The 13,204-nt window shown below is 44.0% G+C and overlaps 1 protein-coding gene across 2 annotated transcripts in view; it reads left to right on the forward strand.

The window, feature by feature from the left end:
• Positions 1-13,204, forward strand: part of cntfr (ciliary neurotrophic factor receptor) — a 200,929-nt gene that overhangs the window by 61,383 nt on the left and 126,342 nt on the right. Inside the window, exon 1 of one of the 2 annotated variants that reach the window (XM_034601829.1) lies at positions 10,997-11,002. The exons of the other annotated variant lie outside the window; for it this stretch is intronic. The gene's annotated coding sequence lies outside the window, so the exon portion shown is untranslated. Of the gene's footprint in view, positions 1-10,996; positions 11,003-13,204 lie in introns of those variants that run through there. 2 annotated transcript variants of the gene reach the window in all.

Below are 13,204 nucleotides of genomic sequence, written 5' to 3' on the forward strand. Positions count from 1 at the left end.
GAAGCCGCCATGAAATCAGCTCCGCTGCTCCTCGCCTCCCGCCTCTGGTGTAAAACCGCGGTAGAATCAAGCAGAGAGAATAGCGGAAGAGCAGGGGAGCTAATCCACCCGTCGGCCTGCAGGCTCGGGGATTTAGGACTAACTCCTATCACTTACCGTGAAGGAGAAGGAGGAGAAGGAGGTGGAGGAATATGAGCAGGGGCCAAAGAAATGTCTTATGTTCTCCCTGTGGATCACACGGCTCGCCTCTTCTGTCAGTCAAGCCATGGCTTTCAACTTCTCTGCTTCCCACTGTTATAATACAACAATTGATTCTATTGCCTCTGTATCTCTGGTGCTCACTTTCAAACTCCCTCTCTCCACAGGCAGCTCCGTGCTGCCTCTGACTGAGCTCATCTTCATCAGCTTCTTCGTCTTACCATCTTTTCATTTCCTCCTTTCTAATACCTCTCTATCTCTAAATACCAGTGGAGCTCCCCTATACCAAAACTGTGAACTTTAAAAGTGCTGCCGATGCAAAAAACAAGACATTCAAGATTTTTATAGATATGCAAGTTATCCACAGTGGATGTTTCAGAGGAAATTAGAGGTTTATTGGTCAGATATGAATATATTCAGTGCACTAATTAAATTATTATTTTACATTTCTGAAATGTCTGTTTAATTAGATGGTTCACAATGGAAAGAGTCCAGATAACACACAAGAATGGTCCTCCACTAGTCTTAAGCCCATCAAGTAATTATAGTAATTATAGAAGAAATTATGACTCAGAATACTAGACTACAAATGAACAGTCCTTTAGGATAATTAGTGACTATTGTGTTCAATGAAAAGGGGAAAAACATGGGAGCAGATTTTGGGTCTGATTCAGCCGTCTCCACGATCCCGGGGGTGTTGACGATTTAAGGCTGATCTGAACAAATGACCCTGTAGTAAGAGGAGTTTACAGACTTCATCACAGTAGCCTCATCCGCTACATCCTGTTGGTGACGCTTCTCGTTCAGCTCCCTCTCATCGGCTATTGTGGGTTAATTGCTGTTCTTTTTACAAATAGAAGATACACAAACTCAGGGGTTTGTGTATCTCTTTTGGCAACAGTGCGGCAGCTTGTTGTGTCCAACGTCGGCTGTCCACCTCTGTTTGTTTTTATTCTGAAGTCAAGTTTGATTACACAAGTTTCCTTTGAGTTCCCAAGTCTCTGGAAATCGGCTCTGGCGTGTCTTGACTGGCTCGCCCTGGCATTCTCATGATAAAGACTGGTTACATGTCCTCGTGTCTGTGGTCTCCAAGGATTTTAAATCAGTTCAGCCATAAGCTTGAATCCAAGTCTGTGAGTTGTGGACTTTTATCGGCTCAACTTCAGTCACTGAATAATTTAACTAATTCGTGAAGATAAAATATCGTTGATGAGGCGTAGATTAGACAAGGCTGTTGGGAGAGTCCAGTTGGAGTCAATCCCAGATTACTGAGATAAACCCTATAATTGCTGAGTAACATTACCCCCAGCTTGGCCGCCTTGCCACTGTTTCCACATCGAGTCTTTATGTTGGCAGTGGTGGTCGGGGAGGGAGTTCAATTTTGGCATGGGTGTAATGAGCTGGAAGCAGATTGTCACAGAAGCAGCTGATTGGATTAATAAAGAGCACGCCGAATAGGGATTGGCTGCCACACGGGTAGTCGCGAGCCGGGAAGGAGATGTCCCCTGAATTTCAAAGTGAGCGTGAAATATGAGCAGTGGAGCAGAAAAGTAAGAGTAAACTAAAACCTCCCAAGCCATCTTCACGCTCAGGGAGGAAACACATCGGGCCACCTCTCTGCTCGGCTCTGTGTAAGAAGTTAGGAGGCTGAGGTCGAAGCTGTTAAGGCAACAAGTTCTACTTCGTCAGAAGAGATTGAACGTGTCACTTTGACTCTGAGATATGTTGTCAGTCGGAAAGGAGCAGCTCCACCTGAGTAGCTGAGTAACAGGGGAGACGCAAGCAGAAGGTGTGGCTGCTAAAACCAGGAACTGGAGAAAATGTCCCCAGCGTCTACACTCCTGTACGAGCTCCACCAGGCACATGGAGGTGAACTGACCTTGCGCATTGAATCTAGCATATTGTGAATTAGGAGAGCTCAGCGGTGCGCTCTAGATCTCACTCAGTAGCTAATTATCATCGCCCATCTGCTGAATGCATACACTGTGCTCTCAGCCATATTGCTCTGTTTTGTCTTTGTCCCTTTTCCTATAAGTGCTTCTGTGCATCCCCCTGCTGTTAGTCAACATTCCCTGCTGCATTTCTTTTCTTTCTTTCATGTATTTGTCCTGTCTGCCAACCTTCCTCTCTGCAGGCTCAGGGTACTTACATTTGTCTGCTTCGTATGCTTATATTCAAACTTTGGATTGTGCGTCCATATGCTTGGAAAGGTTTTCACAATGAGGGACGGTTTATTAGAAAGACTCGAGTAAAAATCAATCCATTTTCTATGTTGCCTATTCTAGTCTAATTTAGAATCTCCAACTATCCAAACCCCAGTTGTATGTCTTTGGACTATGGAAGGAAGCCAGAGTACCACGAGAAAACATTATGCATCTCCACAAACCTTGTATGAGTCAGGATTTAAACAAGGAACCTTCTTGCAGTGAGATGACCGTGCTAACCACTGCATCACCTTGGAGCTGCAGCCCAATCATATCTGTTGTTTTATGGCGAAGGCAGAAATTCCCGACATCTAAAAAATCCAATGCCCAAACAGAGCGTAAATTCAGTAAAAACTGTTTTACAAAACCTGACTTTCTGTTTGAGTTGGAAATTTCATGCACTTACTCAGGAGTGAAGTGTTTTCCTGCATAATGTTTCCTTTTCCACATAAACACACAAACACATGGTGAAATGGCTCCATTTTCCTGGGTAGATCTGAACATATGGTTATGGTGACGCGCAGCAACAATATCAGTGAGCTATGACATCCATTACACCACCTTTTATGGAGCGGCTAAGCAGTAATATCGATCACAGAGAGATTGTTCTGGAGGATGGGAGGTTATGCAGTGAGAGGATGGTGAGATGCACGGAGGCCAAACGGCAATGAAGAAGAATGGATAAATGGGAGAAAGGGGGAAAAGTTGAGGAAGAAAAGAAGACCAGAGCAGAAAACTGGAGAATAGAAGAAGAGTTCAGTTGAGCTGTACTTACTAGAGAGCAGAAGTAGCCAAGATGGTCGCTATCAGGCCCTTGACAGAATCCATCAGAGTTGCTTTGATTGCATGCAATTACACAAGTGCAGTACTTTCACAGAGGCCCATTTGTTTTGATAAAGACTTACCACCCCCCCCCCCCCCCACCCCCCCTCCACAAGAGAGAAGTGAAAAGAGGATGAGGAGGAGGAGGGTGAGGGAGGACTCTCTGGTATGAGATCTGTTGATGTTAAGTTATTCCCCATCTCATGTGTCTGCGGCTTTTCTCTCTCCCAAATTGCTTGTTAGTCATTTTTATCATTAATTTTCCCACTCAAAGCTCTACTTTCTATTATTTACTTCCACCTTCCGCTTCCTACGTACCTCTTAAACCCCAAACTTAATCAGACTCTTGGCAGGGATAGAGGCGGCTGTCTCGACCTCCATTTTTCTCTCCTGTACCTATCTGCACCAGCCAAGATTTGCATGTAACAACCCACCTTGGCAGCCTAATTGTTAGGGCATCAACAAAGTTTTCCATCCTTCCTTTTCAATCGGCCCATTTCCCCAAAGTTAATCTTGCACAGTCAAACCTCTTTCTTGTCAAGCTCAACGAAAACGGGGGGAGCATCTAATCTCATCAAAATGTTTGGATAATGAGACTTTCAGAAATCCCGAAGCAGCAGCAGCAGCGGTGCTTTACCTGTGGCTTTCTTCACATAATGAAACTGAGTTGTGCTGTTTGTTCTGCACCACTACACTTCTCCAGACCTTGGGTGACCTTGAGGTTATGCTGGGAAAGTTTCGAGTTCGAGTACAGACAGTTCTGGACCCAAGGGACAAATGGAAACGTCGTCAATACAGGCAATTTTTCATTAAAAAGATAAACACCGAACATGACGCTCGAGCAGTCATCATGCCTTGTCGGAATAAATTATTTAATCTCATGAGTGTACTTGTTTATGAAGGTAAGTGAACGAGCTGAATGCAAATCAGTGGCATGATAATGATATGGTTCATGTAATGAATAATAATGAGTTTACTCAACTGCCGCATGAACACTGGATATATCAAAGTCTTTCTCCGTAAATAGTAAATAAATTAACATATAAAAATTAATCTCTGATTGATGGTGCGGAATAATGCCCCAGCGTCCGTCCCAGCCATTACATAAAAGCAACATGATGGCTAATTACCATTGACGATAACCTGCGTTAGTCTCCGGTCACTGAGCCACTCGCTTCCACTGGAACGGCTGTCTTTGTCCCCTTGGGTCACTCCATTTAAACCGACTCATTCATGGCTGAGCGTGAGACAGACTTCCCTGAGCCACTCCTCCTGAGAGGATGGAGAGTGATTGCTGATGGCCCGTCACAGACTTGACATCCACTGATCGGATGACAAACTCGGGGATCGTGAGGTCGCGTCAAAATTTAGGAGATCGGTGCGGACCTCGAGTGGAAAAGGGCTGCTGCTGATATGAAGTCGTCACCTGAAATGACTTGGCTGTGCCCGTCATCATGAGGTCCTTCATATAAATCTGCCCCATCGTAGAAGTGCTGTAGTGGAAGTGAGACGCAGTCAGACCGTTCCCCTGTGACCTTCTGGTGGCCGCAAACACAACTAAATCTGAATTCAAAATAATCCCCTGTGTAGAATGGAGCAAACAGAAATAGACTGGTTTTCCAATAACCTTTAAAAGACAGGAGTTGCTTGGTTTAACTCTTTAATGACTCTTCAAGTTTTTAAATTTCTTCAATGAATGATGTCTTACTTTTTAGATTGTCTATATGTAAATCCATCATAGTTTAAAGGTGCAGCAGATGCTTAAACCTATGGTTGGAGGGAAGAGGGGCTTGCTCCTTCCACTCCACGCATCGACCTGGTATCGCTGTACCTCCAGGAAAGGTGCACCAACAACCGTAGATTGCGGTAATGCACTTTGAAGTTGGTTGCCACTCGCCAATAAACCGAACGAGAAGAAGAAAGCAAACCTCTTTTCCATCCATACATCCATTATCTATACTGCTTATCCTTTGAGGGTCGCTTGGGGGATGGAGGCAATCCAAGCCGCCATTGGCCGAGAGGCAGTGTACATTGTGAACAGGTCTCCACACCAGAGTAATCATTTGATAATAATGTTTGACGTTTTGCAGTGGCTTCGGTTTTCATCTCTTCCACAGCTGATATTGTCAGAAGGCGCTGAACGCAAGAGCAAACCAGGAACAAAGGGGAACAAGGGAGTTAATGGACTGAAACGCACACAATCACCGGTTCTTTCATAAACTGTATCCTGAAGCCAGATTCTGTGACATCACCGGATTCTTGGTGGACTCAGGGAGTGACTGTGGTCTCACTTCACTGAGGAGCTTGCGTAATCGATATCTTTAGCTTATCTCAGCAATGTGTCATCTCGGTTGTTTAGAAGAACGTATCAGCAGCATCAGTCAACTGTGGTTAAGCCAGAATTTGGCCCAATACCCTGCTTTTCCCCTGGTTTATGGGTTTGCTTGACATAGTTAAGTTGTGTAAATAAGCTTGGATCCCAGCTTTGCCAGGCACTTTTTCATGAACCCAGACACCGAGCAAATTCCAAAATGCAATGTACAGCAATGAGCCACAAAGTTTGGCTTCGGTCTTCTGTCAAACTCGTCACAGATTCTGCAGAAAGAGGAGAACGAGCATGTGAGTTGTAGAAAGAAGAGAGGATAGACTGGCAGGGCACGACCGTGGAGCACTTTGCACTGTTACTCATCAAACGTGACCCTCTTTAAATGAAAAGCAGAGATACTTCCATCGATGAGTAAAGCGGGGAAAGCCCCTTTCACCTTGAAATGTGCTGCATTTCTGTCTAATCGTCTTTCCTCCTTTAAAAAATTACCTTTCTGAAGGCCGCTGGGGTTCGTAGAATCAATAGATCACTCAGGCTGCAAATGTATTATCTTACAAAGGAAAGGGGGATGGAAGGGAGGAGGAAGGAAGAAGGGGGGAGTGGATGGAGAGAGGGGATATAGAAGCAGGGCAGAGGAGGTGAAGATGATGGAGGGAGGCTGCATGCCGGAGACTGGAAGGCGAGATGAAGAGAAAGTAGAGGAAGTGAAGGATACGGGGTAAATAGGGTGAAAGAGCTTGTGGAGGCTAGATGGATCAAGCATGAGAATGATCAAATTGTAGAAAATGAGGCCGGAGAGGGAAGGAAGGCGGAGGCGAACAAGAGAGGAGCTAGAAAAAATATTGTGGTAGACATTAAGGATTGTAAAAGAGAGAATTAAGCAGAAGGAAATCAAGTGAAATGCTGAGGGTGTTAAATGGATTTTAATTTACTTGGAATTAAGAGAGATGCAAGGAGTAGCTGGATGCTATAGCTATTTTTATACGTCTGAATCAACCAGAATTATATTTTTTCCTGTACCTGATCCTCCCACACGCTGAAAATAAAATTAAATGTGATGATTTATAAATGCGTTTCTTTGGTGTATAGCTAATACTGTACATGGAAGTAGAGTCAAAGCCAGTATGACAGCACAGGGGATTTGTGACAGTTCCCTAATGCCGGGAAACAGGAGCTGGGGGCCTGGATGTCGGAGGGTTGGTTCCCTCAGAGTTATGTACCGAGCAGATGAGCAGCCAGAGACGACAGGAATGCAAAAGTTTCAGCAATAATGATGTGGGGAGTGATTGAAATAAGCCCAGCTGTTCAGGAAGGTGGCCAACGTTTGCTTCATCTATAATTTAATGTTATCTTTTGGCCTTTTCTCGAACCACATGGTGAACATTAAAATGTGTGGTCTGCTGTTGAGCATCTTTGCGTCTCAGGAGATGAGAAGGAGAAATTCTTACCTCGCTGCCTCATTGAAGCCATTTCCAGGACTTTTTACAGCCTGAATGATTTATCGGTCGTCAATAAAAAGTCGTCCGACAGACGTGTGGACATCTGCTGTGTTTGCCGATATAACAACTTATCCCTAACAGAGTAAACAATGCAGAGAAAAGTAAATCTGTCTCTACATTTCAGCTGAAAAATAAATGCCTATTTTTCTCCCCAATATCTGTGTCGGCATCGTTTCCCAAAAAATCTATTATCTTCTTTGCATCACATTACATTTTTAAGGCAGTGCAGTTATATCAATTCATTTTATTAGGGTTGAGTGAATTAGGATTAATCAACCCACACTGGTATGACAAAAAAATATTTATGCGTCTAGACATTCAATAAACTCTGCAGCAATACAATATGCACAGTTACACACTCATACAGATAACTACAGGCCTATATAACATCATACTGGTGAACGAGGCTATAGAGTAAATGTGAGCTATATGTCACTGAAGGACAATGACACGTGCGATCCCATGATGATGCCATTATCTGACTCATTTTGGTTTTGTGCGCACGCGGCACATTCACTTTAATAAGATGAAAAACCGACTTAGCCGAAAATGACACGGGGGGGGGGGCAGCTCTCTCTTTCTCTCTCTCTCATTCTGTCGCACACAAACACACACACCAAAGTCACTCACCCCCACGTTAACACGTTCTGAGACACACATCCACACAGGCAGACGGATCGATGCAGTCTCATTTCACACCTTGTGCAACCAAAGTTCTCCATTGCAGGTCAGCAAAACACAGGCCGACATAGATAGTCAGACGCAGAGAGGTGGGCTGACACAGAGCGAGAGAGAGATGGAGGGAGAGGTGCAAGCCAAAGTGTCAGAAACGAGGTATAAATGGAAAGCCGAGGCAATGAAAGAGGGAGAGCGAAACCTGCATGTCTGGGTGGCAGGTGCTTTTTGGCTCCTGGCTAAATGGTTGTGTGGGTGTGTGTGTTATTTGGAGTGTGAATGATCAGACAAGTGTTTTGAGTTCAAAACAGACTCGTCTCTTACCCTGAGTCCTGCATTGACATTGATCTGGTTCTAAATTGCCTCCCCTATATGTTTTTCTCCTCTCCTCTCCTCTCCTCTCCCTGTCTCTTCTTTCCTCTCCTCTTCTCTCCTCTCCTTGTCTATCCTCTTCCTCTCCTATCCTGTTCCCGTCTCTCCTCTTCCTCTCCTCTCCCTGTCTCTTCTTTCCTCTTCTCTTCTTTCCTCTCCTCTCCTTGTCTATCATCTTCCTCTCCTCTCCTTGTCCTCCACTCTTTGTCTCTCTCATCATCTCGTCTCCCCTCCTTGTCTCTCCTCTACCTCTCCCCTCTCTTCTCCTTGTCTCTCCTCCTCCTCTCTCTTCCTCTCCTCTCCTCTCCTCTCCTCTCCTCCTCACATTTCAGACATTAAGCTGACAGTTTTTATGCATCTGCAGCTTACAATAAATGCAACAGCGGATTAAGCCTCAAGTCTGGCTGTAGTTCACCAACATTACAAGCAACTCCCAAAATAGGAAACACACGAGTCAAGAGTATTAGTGCTCTTACAGCAGCCCTTTGCCTCTCAGAGGAATAATATTCAGTCAATAATAATCTTAATCTTAGCCTATAAAAGTTTAATAGAATAATTCCTCTCCTCGCTGCTCCTCTCAAGTGAAAAATAAAGTGAGACAATGGCGAGCAGGTGGAATTGCCTTGGTTTAATCTCTGTGACATGTGTGTGTCTGTCCGTGAGAGATAGACGCTAAAAAGAAAATGTGTCCTTGCACAAACCCTTTCATTCTCCGGTGCATGCACGTGCATATTCCTCCTCCCTCGCTCGCCCACCTTACATTGGCTCCACTCCACAGGCTGCAGACTTCAGTAATCAATATATATGCGCGTCTCAGTGTGCGTGCAAGTAATGGAGTGGAATCTGACAGCGACTGTCAGTCATCTCACACGGGCGGCGAAACCGAATCTAAAATTGAGCTCCAAAAAGCTGTGCATATGCTCCCACTCATTTATATGTATGCGTACGGGAGCTAGAAAGCATTTGATTAACATCCATCTCTGCATCACTTCTTTTCTGAGGCCCCTCCAAACAATAAAAACCATTATAGCCACTTTGCCGTACACCACTGAACGTTTGTCATCCCATTGTGCCGGATAACAACACTGCGAGATTACTTTTGTTCAGTCATTATTCATCCTTTTGTTTCCACTCTTTCTGAAGAATTGCCTTGTAACTCATGTTTCATGAACTAGAATCCTATTTGTGTGTTTGTGTTTCCAGGCCATTTTTAAAGCCCAATTTGCACGTTTGTTTTCTTGGGTGTTTTTTTTCTGAATCGAGCAGCACGTTAAACACAGAACACTGACGTCATTTACAGCTTCAGCTTATTTACTTCATAAGCCTGTATTACAGCCACTGCATCATGTGCAGCATGTGTCATTATGTCGTTAAATGTAAAATATTCTTATTTAAAGGGAGAGTTCACCCAAAAATGGGAATTCACTCATTATCTACTCACCACTATGCCGATGGAGGGTGGGGGAAGTGTTTGAGTCCAAAAAACACTTCTGGAGTTTCAGGGGTAAACAGCGTAGCAGCCAAATCCAATATTTCTTCAAACGTAAAATAACAACAGAAGTCAAACATAAAATGCCTCCATACTGCTCCTGTGGTGTCATCCAAGTGTCCACAAGCCCCAACAGCCAAATTCCACTGGAAACAGCGTTGTTTACTAAAGTGTTTTAGCCTAAATGTCCTCTGTGATCCTCCTAGCCGGGAGCCGCGTTCACGTTTGTGTGCACAGAGCGCACAAGCTCTCGCCCAAGGGGTGCGAGACGAGATTACAATTGAGGGTTTCTTATTTATGTAGAAAACCATTATTGCATCATTAACTTGTGCCCTTTGGCGTCGCTCACCCAATCAGAGTGCCAGAATCATCTGGAGGAGAGATCAGATAAAAACATCACTCAACCTGGCACCAGCTAAATAGCACGGAATCCAGAAATTGGACAAAACCCAATGTTTCTATTGTCTTTGTGATGTGATGGATCAAAATGTGTGTGTGTCATTTTCTAGTGGATTCTTTTCACCATTTACAAGAAAAATGGCAACAATTAGCTTATTTCAAGAAAGGAAACAGGCTGTTTTGAAGCCACTTAAAAGAAAACTGTGTTCAACTTCATCCACGGTATGATTACAATGATGTATTGTGTATCTGTCAATGAACATATTCCTGTTCTTAATAGCAAAGCCTCTGTGCACATTGTTGTGATACAAGCAACATTTTTGCATCAAATTTGATTGAATTCGACTTTTCGAGTTCTGGTACAAAAGTAATAAAACCTCATTTCAATTCCTACGTACAAGACCAATAACCTACATTCTCGGCTTGGAACAGCAACTTCCTCAACATTTGTTTAAACATTTAATATCATTGTTTATTCATTGTTTATGTTTTAAGCTGCCTTCAATGCCAAAGACTGCTTAAGACCTAAACATCACGCTTTGTCATCACGGGGGGGGGGACAGTCACACAAAGACAATTGCAAAGTCACCAAAGTTGAAGTCCAAGCAAAGACACGCTGCGGATTTGCTGAGCCACAGGAAGCTAACGTTTCATTCCCCCCCCCTCTCACTGGCGCTGATTGAAAGTGAACCAAGAGGCGAAGGTTGGCCACTGACACGTATGTGCATGTGTGACTGGGCCCTTTGTCGTCACTGAGGCTACTCACATATTCATGTCCTCATCTTTAACCAGACCTGGTTATTCTAACACATGTTTCAATACGTCTGCAGGTTGCAGAGGTAAATGGAAGGGACTCTATTTATATTGTTTCCAGTCTTATTGACCTCTCAGAGCACTTGACACTTTCTACCACATATTCATGCAGCGCTTCTATTTAAAGTGCTTTCTCTATCACACATTGTCCAGCATTTGACAGATTAGACATCAGGGACAATGTGGGTCAAGTGTCCTGCACAAGGTTACTTTGCGGATTTGAGGAGCCAGGGATCGGGCCACCGGCCTTCCACTTAAGGGACGTTTGTTGCTTCACCTCCAGGTGGATGAAAGCATAGCCAAAGACTGAAGAGCTGCACGTTCACCTCCGTATCCATGGGTAAAGAAGAGGAAGCAGCAGTAGAGGTTTCCACTTGAGCTTGAACCCTAACACACGCTCCCTCGCGTGAACTGATTGATCCTGGAGTCTGGGCGTGGGCTGATTTCTTGAGTTTGTCCTCAATGCACATCATAATTTTGTCTCTCTTCCACTGTCATTCCGTATTTCCCACTGGTTGGTGACGACCACATGTGTTCAAACTCCTGCTGTGACTTATATGATCACAATGCAGGGTTCAAGTATATTTCACTCTTTCTCGCTCATATTTTATTCTTTCAGCCGGTTTAGTCTGAGAACTTCTTTCAGCTCGGGCGGTTTTAGATATTTGGCTATTTGGAGTTTCCCAAATCCCGTGTGAGAAATATGATTTTGCATGTTGAATATAAAGTGCTGTTGCATAAGAGTCTTAAATGAGTTCATGATAATCGGTGGACAAACACAGTTACATAAACTGCACACGAGCGACCATCCGTGTGTATTTGAGCGTGGAGCAGAACAAGCGTTGTCCTCAGTATGGTGAGGCGTGAGGAGACGGGAGTTTTCGTGTCCTTCTCTCTTTCACTTTCCTTTTATATTGTGCTATTCTTCGCCTCTTCTCTCTCTCGCTCCTCTTCCTATTGTTTTCTTAGCAATTCTTCACACCCTCCTCATTCTTCCCTGTGTTTTTTCAGCCCCTTTCCTCATCTTCTCCTTTGTCCAACTTCATCTACGTCTTCATTTTTTGAGCACTACCTCTTCTGTTTTCCTGTTAATGTCCCTACCGCTCCTTTTTTCTTTTTTTTGCTGTTATGTTTTGGGATTTATTTCGTTCTGACGGGCGTGACCGCAACCTTCGAGACGCCGCTCATGGGTTATTTCCCCGCAGCAGGTCATTTAGATGCAGCTGGGGTCGGACTCAAGGTGTGAGCACGGGGACCAGGCAGCGCCGATGCTTGGCCGAAATCTTTATAACGGATTGCCTCGCTAATAAACAATGAAAGGGCAGGAGCAAAGCAGTGGGGGGTGTGACAGTGTGTGTGTGTGTGTGGGACAAATGGGAAGAGAATGCTAATAGTCCTGTCAAGACCTTGATGACTCAAATGTTTATTTAAAGTCACACACACACACACACACACACACACACACACACACTGTATATGTAGCTTCAATCAGACCTGCATCCAAAGTGGTGTTTTTAGATTTTTACCTTTTGAGATTTACTCTTTTGCGTCGTGTTTCTTCTTTTCACCTTTTACGTTGAATTCTCATCGCCTCTCTTTGTATGGGTATTGACATTCATGAAAATTGCTGCTTCTTTTAAATTACACAGCCAGCTACTCGTGGCGCTCGGAATGAAAAGATAAATAAAGTTGTTACTTTCTGCAAATCAGCTCATTTCAACAGTATAATAGAAGATGATTAAGATGAAAACCCTCCGCAGGCTCCTGTAGATTAAAATGTTTTAACCTTTATGTGTAAAGGTAATGTAGACGTTCATTTCAGCTCTGATTCACCTTCATGCTGCTGTGTTTATCAACAACAGGGACTTGTTTTATAGATTAGTTTCCGTTGTGGAGTGCAGGGAGGCCCCAATGGAGCAGGTGGAGGTTCGATTCTTTGCTCAAAGGCATCTTAGCAACAGTTTGCCTCGGAGCTGTTGCTGATTCATGTTTCCCACCCACATCTGAAGGAATGAGCTGTTTATACACAAGCTCTCTTTTCTGTCCAACATGCTTAAATTTGTATTTCTAAAACCTCAAACAATGATGCTTCAAGGGAATTAAAACTCTGACTCATTGAACCAAAACTCACTTGCTGAAGGCCAAGCTAAGTCAGTGGATATGGAGACGAATGGACTGTGGAGCAGATTTACATTCAGAGGTTGTCACTGTCCCTGCTTACTCATTGGTGTATCATCATCACTGCAATTCCTCCAGGAACTTCAGGGCTCTCTGCCGCGTGGAAATAGGGAAATGCTGTCATCAGCATTTACTGGAGGACACAAGAGTTGGAGAGAGAGAGAGAGAGAGAGAGAGAGAGAGAGAGAGGTTCAGTGTATGGAGAGAGGTGCAGTGAGAGAAAAGATGG

This window comes from Hippoglossus hippoglossus, chromosome 12 (genome assembly GCF_009819705.1).
Source record: "Hippoglossus hippoglossus isolate fHipHip1 chromosome 12, fHipHip1.pri, whole genome shotgun sequence".
Classification (NCBI taxonomy): domain Eukaryota; kingdom Metazoa; phylum Chordata; class Actinopteri; order Pleuronectiformes; family Pleuronectidae; genus Hippoglossus; species Hippoglossus hippoglossus.